The sequence below is a fragment of the Rhinopithecus bieti genome, unplaced genomic scaffold (assembly GCF_001698545.2).
Source record: "Rhinopithecus bieti isolate Rb0 unplaced genomic scaffold, ASM169854v2 scaffold_36409, whole genome shotgun sequence".
Lineage (NCBI taxonomy): Eukaryota > Metazoa > Chordata > Mammalia > Primates > Cercopithecidae > Rhinopithecus > Rhinopithecus bieti.
In genome coordinates this window covers 61,687-75,861 of record NW_016815181.1, presented here as the reverse complement: position 1 = coordinate 75,861, position 14,175 = coordinate 61,687, and the positions used below count along the sequence as shown (strand labels likewise).

The 14,175-nt window shown below is 35.4% G+C and overlaps 1 pseudogene; it reads right to left on the bottom strand.

Annotated features, from left to right (window-relative positions):
* Positions 1 to 8,111: 8,111 nt before the first annotated feature.
* Positions 8,112 to 8,972, bottom strand: LOC108515855 (60S ribosomal protein L6 pseudogene; annotated as a pseudogene).
* Positions 8,973 to 14,175: the final 5,203 nt, after the last annotated feature.

Here is a 14,175-nt window from a genome sequence, read left to right as displayed (position 1 = left end):
TTTTGCTTCTTTCTGAAAATCCGCACAAAACTGAAGTGAAAAATCTTTGTTTCTTTTTTAGTTTGGGTTCTTTATTACATTTCTAAAGTTATAGGCTTATTACTGCCCAGGAGTAGGAAAGGATTCAGATTCACTTTCAGCCACTTATCGTATTCTGAATATTCTGAGATAAACAATGCAGATAGAGACTGAAAATGTCATATTTTAAACATTAAAATTTACCTGTGAAGCAATATTTTTCCTGCATATCCAATTTTTTATTGGCTTCAATATAACATTGACAATGTCTTCTTCAAATTAAGATTTTGCTTTCAAGCTCTGATAAAATCATGAGAAAGAATGTAACAAACCCTTTAAAATATAAATTTAAAGAAGAACAAATACTTGACAGGTTAATAGCGGTCAAAATAAGTCACAAAATATGAATGCAATGCAACAGAGTTTTTTAATATATACATACAACAAAGTTAAAGCTCTAAAGAGAAAGATATAATTAAGAGTTTAATGGAACATAACACACTGAACCAGAGTGTCCAAGAGTTTATATCAACTCTCTACTTTCATATTCAGCTCCCTCACTCATACTCTGTAACAGAGGAATGTTTTCTGGGAGTGCTGAGAGGGCAGGTGAACAACTATTTCAAGCCTACTATGTAATAGGCACTAAGCTTGGAATATTTTACTTTATTCCAATAAAATCCTGTAACATCATCTCCGATTTACAAATCAGGAAATGAGTCTCAGAGGCTAAGCAACTCGTCTGGAGTTACGTAGCCTGGGAGTGACAGATTAAACCCAGGTGTATCTGATTCCATTGTTTATACTTTTCAACTAGATTATCATGTTCCCAGGCTTTTTAGGTATGATAACTTATTTTCCCAGAAATGATCATTATTTTATTACAGAAAAGAACAAAGGGAGTCTAGAATGATAGCTCATTATATCTTCCTACTTTTCAGTCTAATTCTGAAACATTATACCTTGTAAAGAGTGTACATACAGTTTCAAAGGTGAAAAGAGTATTGTTTAATTTTTATTTAATGTATTTAATGGATACACTGTAACTGAACATATTTGTGGGGTGCAATTTAATGTTTCAACACATATCTATGTGTGTAGTAATCCAATTATGGTAGTGGATCTATTACCTCATGCATTTATCATTTCTTTGTGGTGAGAACATTCAAAAGCTTCTCTTCTAGCTACTTTGTGATATGTAATATTTTACTGTTAGCCAGTCACTCTACTTTGCAATAGAACAGTAGAATTCATTCTTCCTATCGAATTGTAATTTTGTATGCATTGACCAACCTCCCCCTTTACACCTCTTCCTCTTTCCTCCCCAGTCTCTGGTAACCACTGTTGTATTCTCTGCTTCTATGATATCAGCTTTTTAAAAGACTCTATATGTGAGTGAGACCATGCAGTATTTGTCTTTCTATGCCTGGCTTATTTTACTTAACACAGCAACCCCTGGGTCTGTCCATCTTGCCACAAATGTCAGGATTTCATTTTTTTTAATTGCAAAATAGTATTACATTGTGTATATATACCACATTTTATTTTTTTCTTTTGCTCTCTTTCTCTCTTTCTCTTTTCTTTCTCTTTCTCTCTCTTACTTTTTTCCTTCTTTTTCCATTTCCCTTTCCCTTTCCTTTTTCTCTCTTTCTTGAGACCTGTCTCCCAGGCTGGAGTGGAGTGGGATGATCATAGCTCACTGTAACCTTGAATAGGAATTCAAGGTTAGGCTCAAGTGATCCTCCCACCTTGGCCTCCCAAAATGCTGAGATTACAGATGTGAGCCACCACGCCCAGTCTCTTTGCCACATTTTCTTTATCTATTCATCCATCGATGGACACTTAGGTTGACTCCATGTCTTGGCTATTGAAAATAGTGTTGCAGTAACCATGGGAGTGCCACGATTTCTCTGACATAAAGATTTCATTTCTATTGAATATATACCCAGCGGTGGGATTGTGGGATCATGTAGTAGTTCCATTTTTAGTTTGTTAAGGAACCACTGTACTGTTTTCCATAATGGCTGTGCTAGTAAACAATTCCACCAACAGTGTCTAAGTGTTTCTTTTTCTGCACATCCTCACCAACACTTGTTTTTATTTGTCTTTTAGATAATAGTCATTCTAACTAATGTAAGGTGGTATCTTACTGTGGTTTTGATTGGCATTTCCCTGATGATTAGTGATATTGAGCATTTTTTCACATATCTATTGACTATTTGTATTTCTTCTTTTAAGAAATGTCTATTAAGGTCTTTTGTCCATTTTTAAATTAGGTTATCTGTTTTCTTGCTGTTGAATTGCATAAGTTCCTTATATATTCTGAATAGTAACCTTTTGTCAGATGTATAGTTTGGAAATATTTTCTCCCATTCTGCAGGTTGTCTTTTCACCTTGTTAATAGTTTCTTTCACTGTGCAAAAGCTTTTTAGTTTGATATAACAGCATTTGTTTGTTTTGCTGTTTTGCCTGTGCTTTTGAGGTCTTATTTAAAAAATCCTTGCCCAGCCCAATATCATGAAGTATTTATCCTATTTTTCTTCTAGTAGTTTCATAGTTTGAGGTTTTACCCTTAAGTCTTTAATGTATTTTGAGTTGATTTTTGTATATACTGAGAGGTAGGGGTCTAGTCTCATTCTTCTGTGTGTGGGTATTTAATTTTCCCAGAGCCATTTATTAAACAGATTTTTTCCACAAAAATCAGTTGGTTTTATATGTGTGAATTTATTTCTGGGCTCTCTATTCTGTTCCCTTTGTCTTTGTGTCTGTTTTTATACCCATACCATGCTCTTTTGGTCAGTATAGTTTTGTATTATATATTTTTATATTTATGTATACATAATTGCAAATATTTGTGGAGTACATGTGATAATTTGTAGTGTATTTTGAAGTCAGATAGTGTGATACCTCCAGCTTTATTTGGGTATTTTGTGGTTCCATATCAATTTTAGGATTGCTTTTTCTGTATCTACAAGAAGTGACACTGGAATTTTGATAGGGATTGCATTAAAACTGTACCTCTCTTTGGTAATATGGCCATTTTTAACAATATAAGTTTTTTTAAATTCATCAACATGGGATATCTTTCCATTTATCTGTGTTCTCTTCCATTTTTTTCATCAAAGTTTTATGGTTTTCAGTGTCAAGATCTTTTACCTCTTTGGTTAAGTTTATTCCTAGGTATCTTATTTTTAGTAGCTATTATAAATGGAACTGGTTTTTAAATTTCTTTTTCAGATAGTTCACTATAGCATATAGAAATGCTGCTGATTTTTGTATGTTGATTTTGTATCCTGCAACTTTACTTAATTCATTAGTTCTAAAAGTTATTATTATTATTATTATTATTATTATTATTATTTTGCTGATGTATTTACAGTTTCCTATATATAAGATCACATTGTCTACAAACAGGAACAATTTGATATTCTCCTTTCCAATCTGGATGCCTTTTACCGTTTCAGTTTGCCTAATTGCTCTGGCTAGGACTTCAGTACTGAGTTGAATAGAAATGGTGAAAGTGGGTATCCTTGACTTGTTTCTGATCTTACAGAAAGAGATTTCAGCTTTTCACCATTGAATATGATGTTAGCTATAGGTTTGTTATATATGAACTTTGTTGTGTTGAGGTACATACTTTCTATACCTAATTTTAGAGATTTTTTTTTATTGTGAATGGTTGTTAAATTCTGTCAGATGCTTTTCTTCATCTTTTGAAGTGATCATATGCTTTTTGTCATTTTGTTAATATGGTGGATCAAATTGTTTTATTTGCATATGTTAAATCATCCCTGAATATCTGCCATGAATTCCACTTGATTATGGTGAATGATCTTTTTAAAGCACTGTTGAATTTGGTTTCCTAGTATCTCACTGAGAAATTTCTGCATTTATGTTCATCAGGGATATTAACCTGTAATTTTGTTATTTTTGTTGTGTTCTTATTTGTTTTTGGAATTAGGCTAATACTGACGTCATTAAATAGGTTTGGAAGTATTTCCTCCTTCTCAATTTTCTGGAGTATTTAAAAAAGAATTGGTACTCATTCTTCTTTAAATGTTTGGTAGAATTCAGCATGGAAGCCATCAATCAGGTCATGGGCTTTTCTTTGATGGAAGACTTTTTATTACTGATTCAATTTCCTCACCTGTTATTGATCTGTTCAGATTTTCTGTATCTTCATAATTTAATCTCAGTACATTGTATGTTCAGGAATTTATCCATTTCTATGTTATTAAATTTGTTGGTATATAGCTATTCATAATAGTCTCTTATGATTCTTTGTCTTTTGTGGTATCAGTTGTAATGTCTCCTTTTTCATCTCTGGTTTATTTCAGCCTTCTCACTTTTTTCTTAGTCTAGCTAAAGATTTGTCCATTTTATTTATCTTTTCAGTAAGCCAACTCTATTTTGTTGATTTTTTGAATTGTTTTTTAGTCTCCATTTTGTTTATTTCTACTTTGAGCTTTCTACTCTGAGAAGGAAGGAATTATTTCCTTCCTTCTACTAATTTTAGGTTAGTTGGCTCTTGTTTTTCTTGTTTCTTGAGCAATATTGTTAGGTTATTATATGTCTTTATTTTTTGGTGTAGACATTTGTTGCTATAAACTTTAGATCTTAGATCACATAGGTTTGATATGTTTCCATTCTCTTTTCTCTCAAGGAAATTTTTAATTTCCCTTTCAATTTCATCATTGACTCATTGGTTGTTTAGGAACATGTTGTTTAATGTTCACATACTTGTAAAGTTTCCAAAGTTTTTCTAATTGTTGACTTCTAGATTTATATCCTTGTGGTCAGAAAACATACTTGATATGATCTCTATATTCTTCAATTTGTTAAAAATTGTTTTGTGACCTACCATGTGATCTACCTGGAAAATGTTTTACATGCAGTTGAGAAGAAAGTGTATTCTGCAGCTGTTAGATGGAGTGTTTTGTAAATGTTTGTTAGGGCCATTTGGTCTGTGGTGCAGTTTAAGTCTGCTGTTTCTGTTGATATTTTTGTCTAGATGATCTGCCCATTGTTGAAAGTGGGGTGTTGAAGTGCCCTACTTTTATTGTTTTGCATCTATCTCTCCTTTTATGCCAATAATATTGTTTGCTTTATCTATTTGGGTGCTTCATTATTGGGCACATATGTATTTACAATTGTTATATCCTCTCGTTGAATTGATCCTTTCAGGCATTTTATATATGTCCTTTTCTTTGGGGTCTGTCACTAGAGACTAATTGTATTCATTTCAGGGTGTCATGTTTTCTTGCTTCATGTCTCTATGTCCCTACATTGATCTCTACACATCTAGTGGAATAGTACCTTTTTCTAATTTTATAGAGTAACTTTTGTAGAGAGAGACTTTTGCCTGTAGATGACTCCCTAGGGTGTTGTTTGGGTATGGGACACTGACTTTTTTTTCTGGGTAGATTCATTAGTGCGATCCCTGGCAGTTTTTTCAGTTGTAATCCTAATTAGTGATGTCTGTTATTGCCTCAGGGGCCTAGGCCATAGGAGTTTCTCATCATGGTGGTGCAGGATGCCTAGCAGTGGGTCCAATTTCAAGATTGCCCCAAACCATAGGTGCTTAATCTTAAGGTTGGAAGATGCTCCACGTTGGTTTCTACTCTAAGTCAGTGTAGCTGTATGTACTTCCAGCTGCTCTCCAAACTGGATTTGGGGCCTGTGAGGACCAAGGAATTTTCAGATAGCAAGGATGGCTGGTGTATGTGGTAGCAGTGGGGACTGATGGGAATCTCTGCCTTGCTTTTTCTCCATAAGAAAATGTCTCCCCTGACACTGAGCTCATTCAGGCAGGGGAGACCTTGTGGCAGAGTCAGGATGCCTCGCTCCCCTCTCTACGGTGTTATCAAGGGCTTCCATGCTTCACAAGGATCTCTCTGCTCCCCTGGGGCTCTCCAGTGTACTTCCTCAGTCACGCCAGTCAAAATATAGTTGTTTATTCATTGTTTTAATTCATCTTTGTGGGAGTGACGAGTACCAGGTAACTCTAGTCAGCCATCTTGCTGACATCACTGGAAAGAGTATTTGAAATAACTGACATTTAACACGGCTTTCAGATAATATGATTTGAGTAACTGTGCCCTGGTAAATGAAAATGTAACTTATAAAATCATGTTCATTATGTATTAGTATAATGTGGAAAGGCAAAACTCGGTTTAAAAAGAGAGATAAAATATGTATTTCTGGTAAAAGCCTATGCACATAGGTAAGCTTTTGGAAAGAATTGTACTTTGGGCATCCCAAGTTGGACATCCATGATAAGCAGGCAGGAATATAGAGTGTCTGGAGATCAAAGCTGGGGAGTCAGGGCTGGAGATTTAAATTTGAGAAATCAATATGTAGATAGCATGTAAAGCCATGAGACAAGATAAGTCAGCAAAATAAAAAAGTGTCGATAGGGAAGTGGACAGAAGACAGGAGCCTTAAGTGCAAATATATAACTCATTTTCAATGCCCAAATTTTCTCAGACTGCTTCCCTAACATACATACATACACACATGCACACACACACACACAAAGACAATAGTTGTACTTCTAATATCTAGTTGAATTTAAACACTGCATACACTTGTGATATGTAGCATCACTGCTAAAGATCCAACTATTAATAGACATAGACTTCTGAAGGGTTGTTTGGAGACATTTAGGGTCACACAGAACCAACGTGCCACTCAGTTTTAAGAGCTGTGTGGCATAGTAGTTAGCTTTGGCTGTGGCATCAAATTATTTGGGTTTGAATTCCAAATCCACTATTCCTATCAAGTGGCCTTGGACAAAGTATTGAATTTTGTTGTTGCCACTCAGTTTCCTTGTTTATGTAATAAGAATATCTACTTCATAAGGTTCTTGTGAGGATGAAATGAGCTAAAATAGGTAAAACATATGGTAGCTCACCAAATGTTCACAATTCTTATCCAAGAATTATGTAATGGAGTTTGAAGGGATCCTAGCAGCTTTCTTTTCCAAGCATCCCGCCCTCCAGGAATTCTCTCAGGGAGCTCACTACATCATGAGGCCGTTGTTTGTATACTGACGAGCTCTGGTGTTGCACAGCCACTTTGTATGTGGAAACCAAACCTACCTCTTCTCACTGCTACACTTGGATTGTATTTTTGCATTCCAGAGAGCTACAGAATAAGTTGTCTCTTTCACTGAATCTTCAAACCCCGGAGGCAGCTCTCATGTGCTCTGTTGTCTTTTTCTCACCCTGTTCCTTTAACTATTCTGTACACAAAATGAATTCCAGACTTCTCATAATCCTGGGCTTCACTCTATCTATAGATATTGCCATTTGTCAAAGTTCTTTTAAAATTTGCCTATGAAATTTGTACATCAAGACATGCAAGTACTTGTTATAGTGCAAATGTTAAGCCGCATCTGATTTGAGCTGAGATGGATGAAGAAAAACAATGAATCCATTTAGTGTTTGTGATGCTTTTAGGCTTGGCAACTTTAAGAGAAATAAAGTAAAACTAGTTTAATTATTTTGCTAAGGGCAAACCTAAAGTAACTTCCTAAAGTGTGTTTCTAAATTGAGAACTCACCTGGCTTTTTGGTGATAGGCATACCTGTTTATAAATGAGTGATTTCAACATGTGGGTCATAACATATATATGAGAAAGATTCTTTCAATTTTAGAGTGGCTTTTCATTAAAGATATCCTAGCTGGACACCTGTGAAGATTCATAATCCATTATTTATCTTGTACATTTCTATAGTGCCTGTTGCCATAGTAACCTACTCAAACTGAGATATAAGACAATAAACAAATAAGCTTGAAAGACCACTATAGTCACAGATAACTTGAATTATGAATATTGTACTATGATGAATAGGACAGTTGATGATGTTCTATTGAAAAAATGATAAATCAAGATTATAAAGGCTCCTGGAACAACAAACTGTAGAGAAAGATTTCTGACAATACTATTGTAAGTGCCATGGGTCCACACAGAAGGTAAAGGTTAAAAAAATGGCTGTTTTCACAAAGGAATACTACTCAGCCTTTATTTTTTATTTATTTAAATATGTAAGTTATTTCATTAGGTTCTTCTTAAGGAATTTAGAACACTGATTAGTGAGGATAAATTCCATTCATCAGGGCAAACACAGATTGCAGGTAGCCCTGGAACTGAGGAATAGCTTTGAGTTTGGTAAACTCAAACTGTGGTAAAGTGCACAGTTTTCCGATCAACTTTGCACTGCTCTGTAATCTCATGTTTCTCTCTTTCTGTGTTGAAGATCTCACCTCCCTGGTGTCTGGGCTTCTGTAGCTTCTTCTTCTTGAAGTAAATGTCAGTAAGATGTTTTTGGATTTTCACATTGCTGATATCAATTTTGGTTGAGGTGGCAATGGCAAATTTCCGACGTGCTCTTTGTAGAGGAACTCGATTGAGGACCAGAGGTCCAGTCACAAGTAACAGGTCACTAGCCAGCTACTTCAAGAAAACCACCCTGTTGCCTCTGTGGCACTCAGTGAGGATGATCAGAATGGTCCCAGGGGTGATGCTGGCTCACAGTTTTCTCATGTGCTGACTGAAGGGATTTTTGACATGGCTCAAAATATTTCAAGTCATATCTTTAGTAGGATAATATCTAGGCCCTTTGAGAAGTTTAACCAACCTGGTACTGCTATTCTTGTTATCATCAATTGGTTTTGCAACCAATTTGCAAGAAACTTCTCCTTTTTCTTTTCAACCTTGGATTTAGTGGCAGAATACCTCCTCTTGTACACGGCCTTTCTGGAATACATAGCAGATTGGGAATATCTGGCAATTCCTTTGACAAAGATAGAATTTCGGCTGCAATGAGACTTTCCCTTCTTGGGCTTTTTAGCCTTGAGGGTACCCTTTTTCACCTTGCTACCAGCATCAGGCTTCTTGGCTTTGGGTTTGTTCTCCTTAGTATCTGGCTTGTCAACTTTTTCACCCACCATCATGCAGGATGGGAAAGAGCTATTCAGCCATTAAAACAAAGGAAATTCTGTCATTAGTGACAACATGAGTGAATCTAGAGGATATCATGCTAAGTGAAATAAGCCAGGCACAGAAACACAAGTACCACATGATCTCACTTAAATGTGGAATCTAAAGAAGTAGAATTAACAGAAGCAGAGTAGAACAGTGGGAGAAAATTTTTGCAATCTATCCATCTGACAAAGGGCTAATATCCAGAATCTATAAGGAACTTAAACAAATTTACAAGAAAAAAACCCATCAAGAAGTGGGCAAAAGATATGAACAGACACTTCTCAAAAGAAGACATTTATGTGGCCATCAAACATACGAGAAAAAGCTCATCATCACTGGTCATTAGAGAAATGCAAATCACAACCACAATGAGATACCATCTCACACCAGTTAGAATGGAGATCATTAAAAAGTCAGGAAACAGTGGATGCTGGAGAGAATGTGGAGAAACAGTAATGCTTTTACACTGTTGGTGGGAGTGTAATTTAGTTCAACCATTGTGGAAGACAGTGTGGTGATTCCTCAAGGATCTCAAACCAAAAATACCATTTGACCAAACAATCCCATTACTGGGTATGTACCCAAAGGATTATAAATCATTCTATAAAGACACATGCACACGTATGTTTATTGTGGCACTGTTCACAATAGCAAAGACTTAAAACCAACCCAAATGCCCATCAATGGTAGACTGGATAAAGAAAATGTGGCACATATACACCATGGAATATTATGCAGCCATAAAAAGGGATGAGTTCATGTCCTTTGCAGGGACATGAATGAAGCTGGAAACCATCATTCTCAGCAAACTAACACAGGAACAGAAAACCAAACACCACATGTTCTCACTCATAAGTGGGAGTTGAACAATGAGAACATATGGGCACATGGAGGGGAACATCACACACCGTGGTCTGTTGGGGGGTGGGGGCAAGGGGAGGTATAGCATTAGGAGAGATACCTAATAGAGATGACGGGTTGATGGGTTTGGCAAACCACCATGTCACATGTATTCCTATGTAACAAACCTGCACGCTCTGCACATGTATCCCAGAACTTAAAGTAAAAAAAAAGAAAAAAAATAAAAAGAATAGTAGTTAGTTACCTGGGGCTGAAAGCAGGGGGCAGGTTGAAGGGAGGGTTGGGGATATGGTCAAAGAATATGAAATTTCCATTAGGAAGAGTAAATTCAAGAGATCTATTATACAATATGGTGATTATAATTAATAACAATATATTGTACTCTTGAAAATTGCTAAGAGAGTACATTTTAAGTGTTCTCACCACAAAAAAATAAATGACAGGTATATGAGGTAATGAATATGTTAAATTGCTTGATTTTATCCTTCCACAATGTATAGATCAAATTATGTTGTAAACCATAAATATATACAATTTTATCTTGCCAATTAACTATATATAAATATATATGTGCATGTATGTGTGTGTATATAAATTGTGTGTGTGTGTATATATATGTATAGAGAGAGAGAGAGAGAAAGAGAGAGAGCAAGTGAGAGCACGCTAAAAAATAGTTTGTTTTCTTTGGACACTCTTCCAAAGAACATGAGGACCATTTGGAACTGAAAATGGTAATCAGAAAATAAGTTAAATAAAAATATAACACACCACTTATTAAAATGGGGAAATTATATTATATTATATTAACAAAAATATGATCATTTAAGGTTTGGTATGGGCCCTTCTGAAGAAATTAGAGAATAACAGAGAGGTATTTATACAAAGAATTTAAGGTTTTCTAAGTTATAGCATATTTTCATGTCTATAGTAGCCTTCAGTTTGACTAAATTGTAAGGAAAGGTTCATGTTGTTTTTTTCTCTTTCCAATTCGATTTCATTTTATCTAACTTTTTAGCTAATTCTTTTGTTCAAAATGTGCAATAAAAACATTGTGGTACGTGTTAGCAATTCCTAGATGTATGTGCCTTGGGTGTATATGGGCATTTAAAGATAAATTGCAAAGTTGAAAAGGTAGAAATGATTTTAGAATGTTGCTTAACATGATGGATATGAAACTTTCTCAGATCTATAGAAAATTGCTTTTAGGTAGCAGTCACACTATTATAAGCTAAAATTAATATAAACCCCAAAACTCAGGTGAGGAAGGAGTGTTGCTCATTGGTCTGAACCCAGAATTGGGTCACTTCTCCTGGGCTTTAATCCCAGCACTGTGACTATGAGTAAGTCATTTGCATTTTAACCCCATGATGCCTCAGTTTCCAAATTTGTTATACAGAAAAAAACACTGACCTAACTCATAAAGCCGTGGAGATTTAAAAATGAAATATTACTGCTCTTGGAAAATATGAACTGCAATAATGCTAATTATTATTACAAAAATAAATGCATGTTCATCATGTGGTAATTTAGGCAGAATGAGGTTGGGGAAAGGAGACTCTCAGAGCTCTTTTGTATCAGTTAAATGAATCCTCTCCATTTAGTTGGCTCTGTAATAGCAGTCAGATGACTGGAGGATTTGCAAATAGTACAGTGATGATGGGGTTAGAGGAATGGAAGAAGATTAAAAACAATTCTCAGTTATATGACTCATACAGATTATAGGACAGCAGTCTAGCTCACTGCAGCACCTTAGTTCCAAGGCCCCATAACATCTGAATCCAGAACTCATAAGCATTTGAGACAACCTGTAGAGAATCAGTTTAACCAATTGCATCAGTCCCACAGCCAATTAGTCACATTGACATGGCCTCTATAAGCATCCTACCAAATCTAACATACATAGGAGGCCAATGAGCTTGTTATCACAATTTTAAAATTAATTTATTCTTGCACAACGTCTTGCTAATTAGAACTATTATGCCAATCTTTTAATTACACTTTCAACCCTTTATGCATAACAGTGACTCAAGATAGACAGAGACAGCATATCAAACTGGCAATTGAGACATTCATGAGTTCTGCCTCACTTATCTCCACTACAGCCAAATAAATGTTTATATTATCATCATTATTATATTGCATGGTAGATGTACATGGGGTTTTGTAGACACTAGGATAGAGCATTCCATTGCTTCCTGGCAGGAGCATAGAACAAGCTGGTCATGAAACAGTAGAGAATTTAAGTGTATATCAGTTTTAAAGAGCATAGATTGACGCTGTCAGAACAATTTGGGTGCATGAAGAGATGACTTCAAAAATAGACACCTAAGAATTTCCTCCAAATTAATGGATGACCCCCAAAACAATAACTAGGGTAGGGTTGTACTAAAGAAGCATGGGGAAACTAATGAGAAAATATTTGTTGCATATACACAATATGTCATAACATAGTGAGAAAACATTTAATTCATCTGTTTTAAGGGCTATTTTGAAGTTACCTTTAAAATTTTCTGATTGAAAGGTTTTGTTTTTTTTTTTTTCTTTAAATCAGTGGCTGAAATCACATGAGACTGGTTTTGCCTCTAACTTTTCTCTTTCTTTGTCACCCTTCACTGGGTTGGTAGAATGAACTAGGTCTGAAAATACAAATATATCAAAGGACATTATAGTACCTGACAGCTTCGCTTTGTCAATTTGTGAAAGTTTGGTAACAATTTTGAAAGGATATTTCATGAGAATGAGAATCCAACCATCTGGTCATCTTTCTTCGGTCTGCATCTTATCCCCTGGCCATGCCTCATATTGCTCCACCTTCATGCCATTGCTTATACTTCTTCCACCATCTTCATACCAGCCTGGCAGCTCTTCCAAAGACAACATCCTCTTCAGAGTCTAGACTAAGTTCATTCCCCTGACTTAACAGAATTTATTAATGGTAGCCCAATTTTAGCCAATTTAAATCTTTTTGGGAGCAGGCAGGGTAAAATTTATAAATGACTGAAAGCATGTGTCTTAGTCGGCAAGGGCTGCCAGAACAAAATACCATAGGCTGGGTGAATTAAACAAGCCAAGTTTATTTTCTCACAGTTTTGGAAGCTGGGAAGTCTGAGATCAGGGTGCCAGTATATTCTGGCTTACGGACAGCCATCTTTGCACTGTATGCTCACAGGACTTTCCCCAGCCTGTGCAGATAAAGAAAGATCTCTCTGTCCTCCTCTTCCTATGAGGCCACCAATCTAATCAAATTAGGACTCCATCTTTATGACTTAGTTTAACCTTAATGACATTCTAAAAGCTGTATCCTCAAATATAGTCACATTGGAGGTTAGGGCTTCAACGCAGGAATTGGCAGGGCTTGGGGGGTGCAATTCAGTTCATAGCAGCGTGTCTCTGGTTTGGAAAGTAAGCATCTACTGTTTCGTAACTTTTTTTTTTTTATTGGGTGCACCTTTTTCTTTTTAAATTAAAAATAACTCATTATCTTTCCCATTAGAAGAAAACGCATGTTATTAAAGATATGTAAAATGAAAGTAAGCCAAAAGAAGAAAACAAGAACGATAGTCATCCCAGTGTCCAAATCAACTACTAAGACTTTGCCTTTCACATTTCCAGACATTTTTCAATGTATACCTTCATACTTTTAAAACCTGGAATCATATTATGTATGCTATGTATATTTTTTAAATAACTTGACTTTTCATCATTTAATATTCATATATAACATTTTAAAGGCTGCAGAGTATTTCATTGCAAGAATAAACTAACTTATATAACAATTTTCCTTTTTATATTAATTTATAATTATTACAAACACGAATATCTTGTGTTTGTAATAATTATATCTTGTCCACTTATTCAATAATATCCTTAAGATAGATTCCTAGGAATTAAATTACTGAGAAAAAGAATAATGTGGTTTGAATGTATCCTCCAGAAACTCATGCTGAAACTTAATCTTCAATGTGGTAGTATTGAGACTTGGACCTTTAACGGGTGATTGAGTTATGAAGGCAGATTAATGGATTAATCTATTCATGGATTAATGGGTTAATGGATGAATGTGTTGTCATGGGAGGGAAACTGGTGTCTTTATAAGAAGGGAAAGAGAGACCTGAGTTGGCATGCTAGCCCACTTAGCCACCTCACTTTGTGATACCTAGCACCACTTCAGAAAATTCTGTAGAGTCCCTACCAGCAAGAAGGCTCTCACTTTTGACATCTCAATCTTCAGAATTGTGAGAAATACATTCATTTTCTTTATAAATGATCAAGTTTCAGATATTCTGTTATAAGCAATAGAAAATGGAC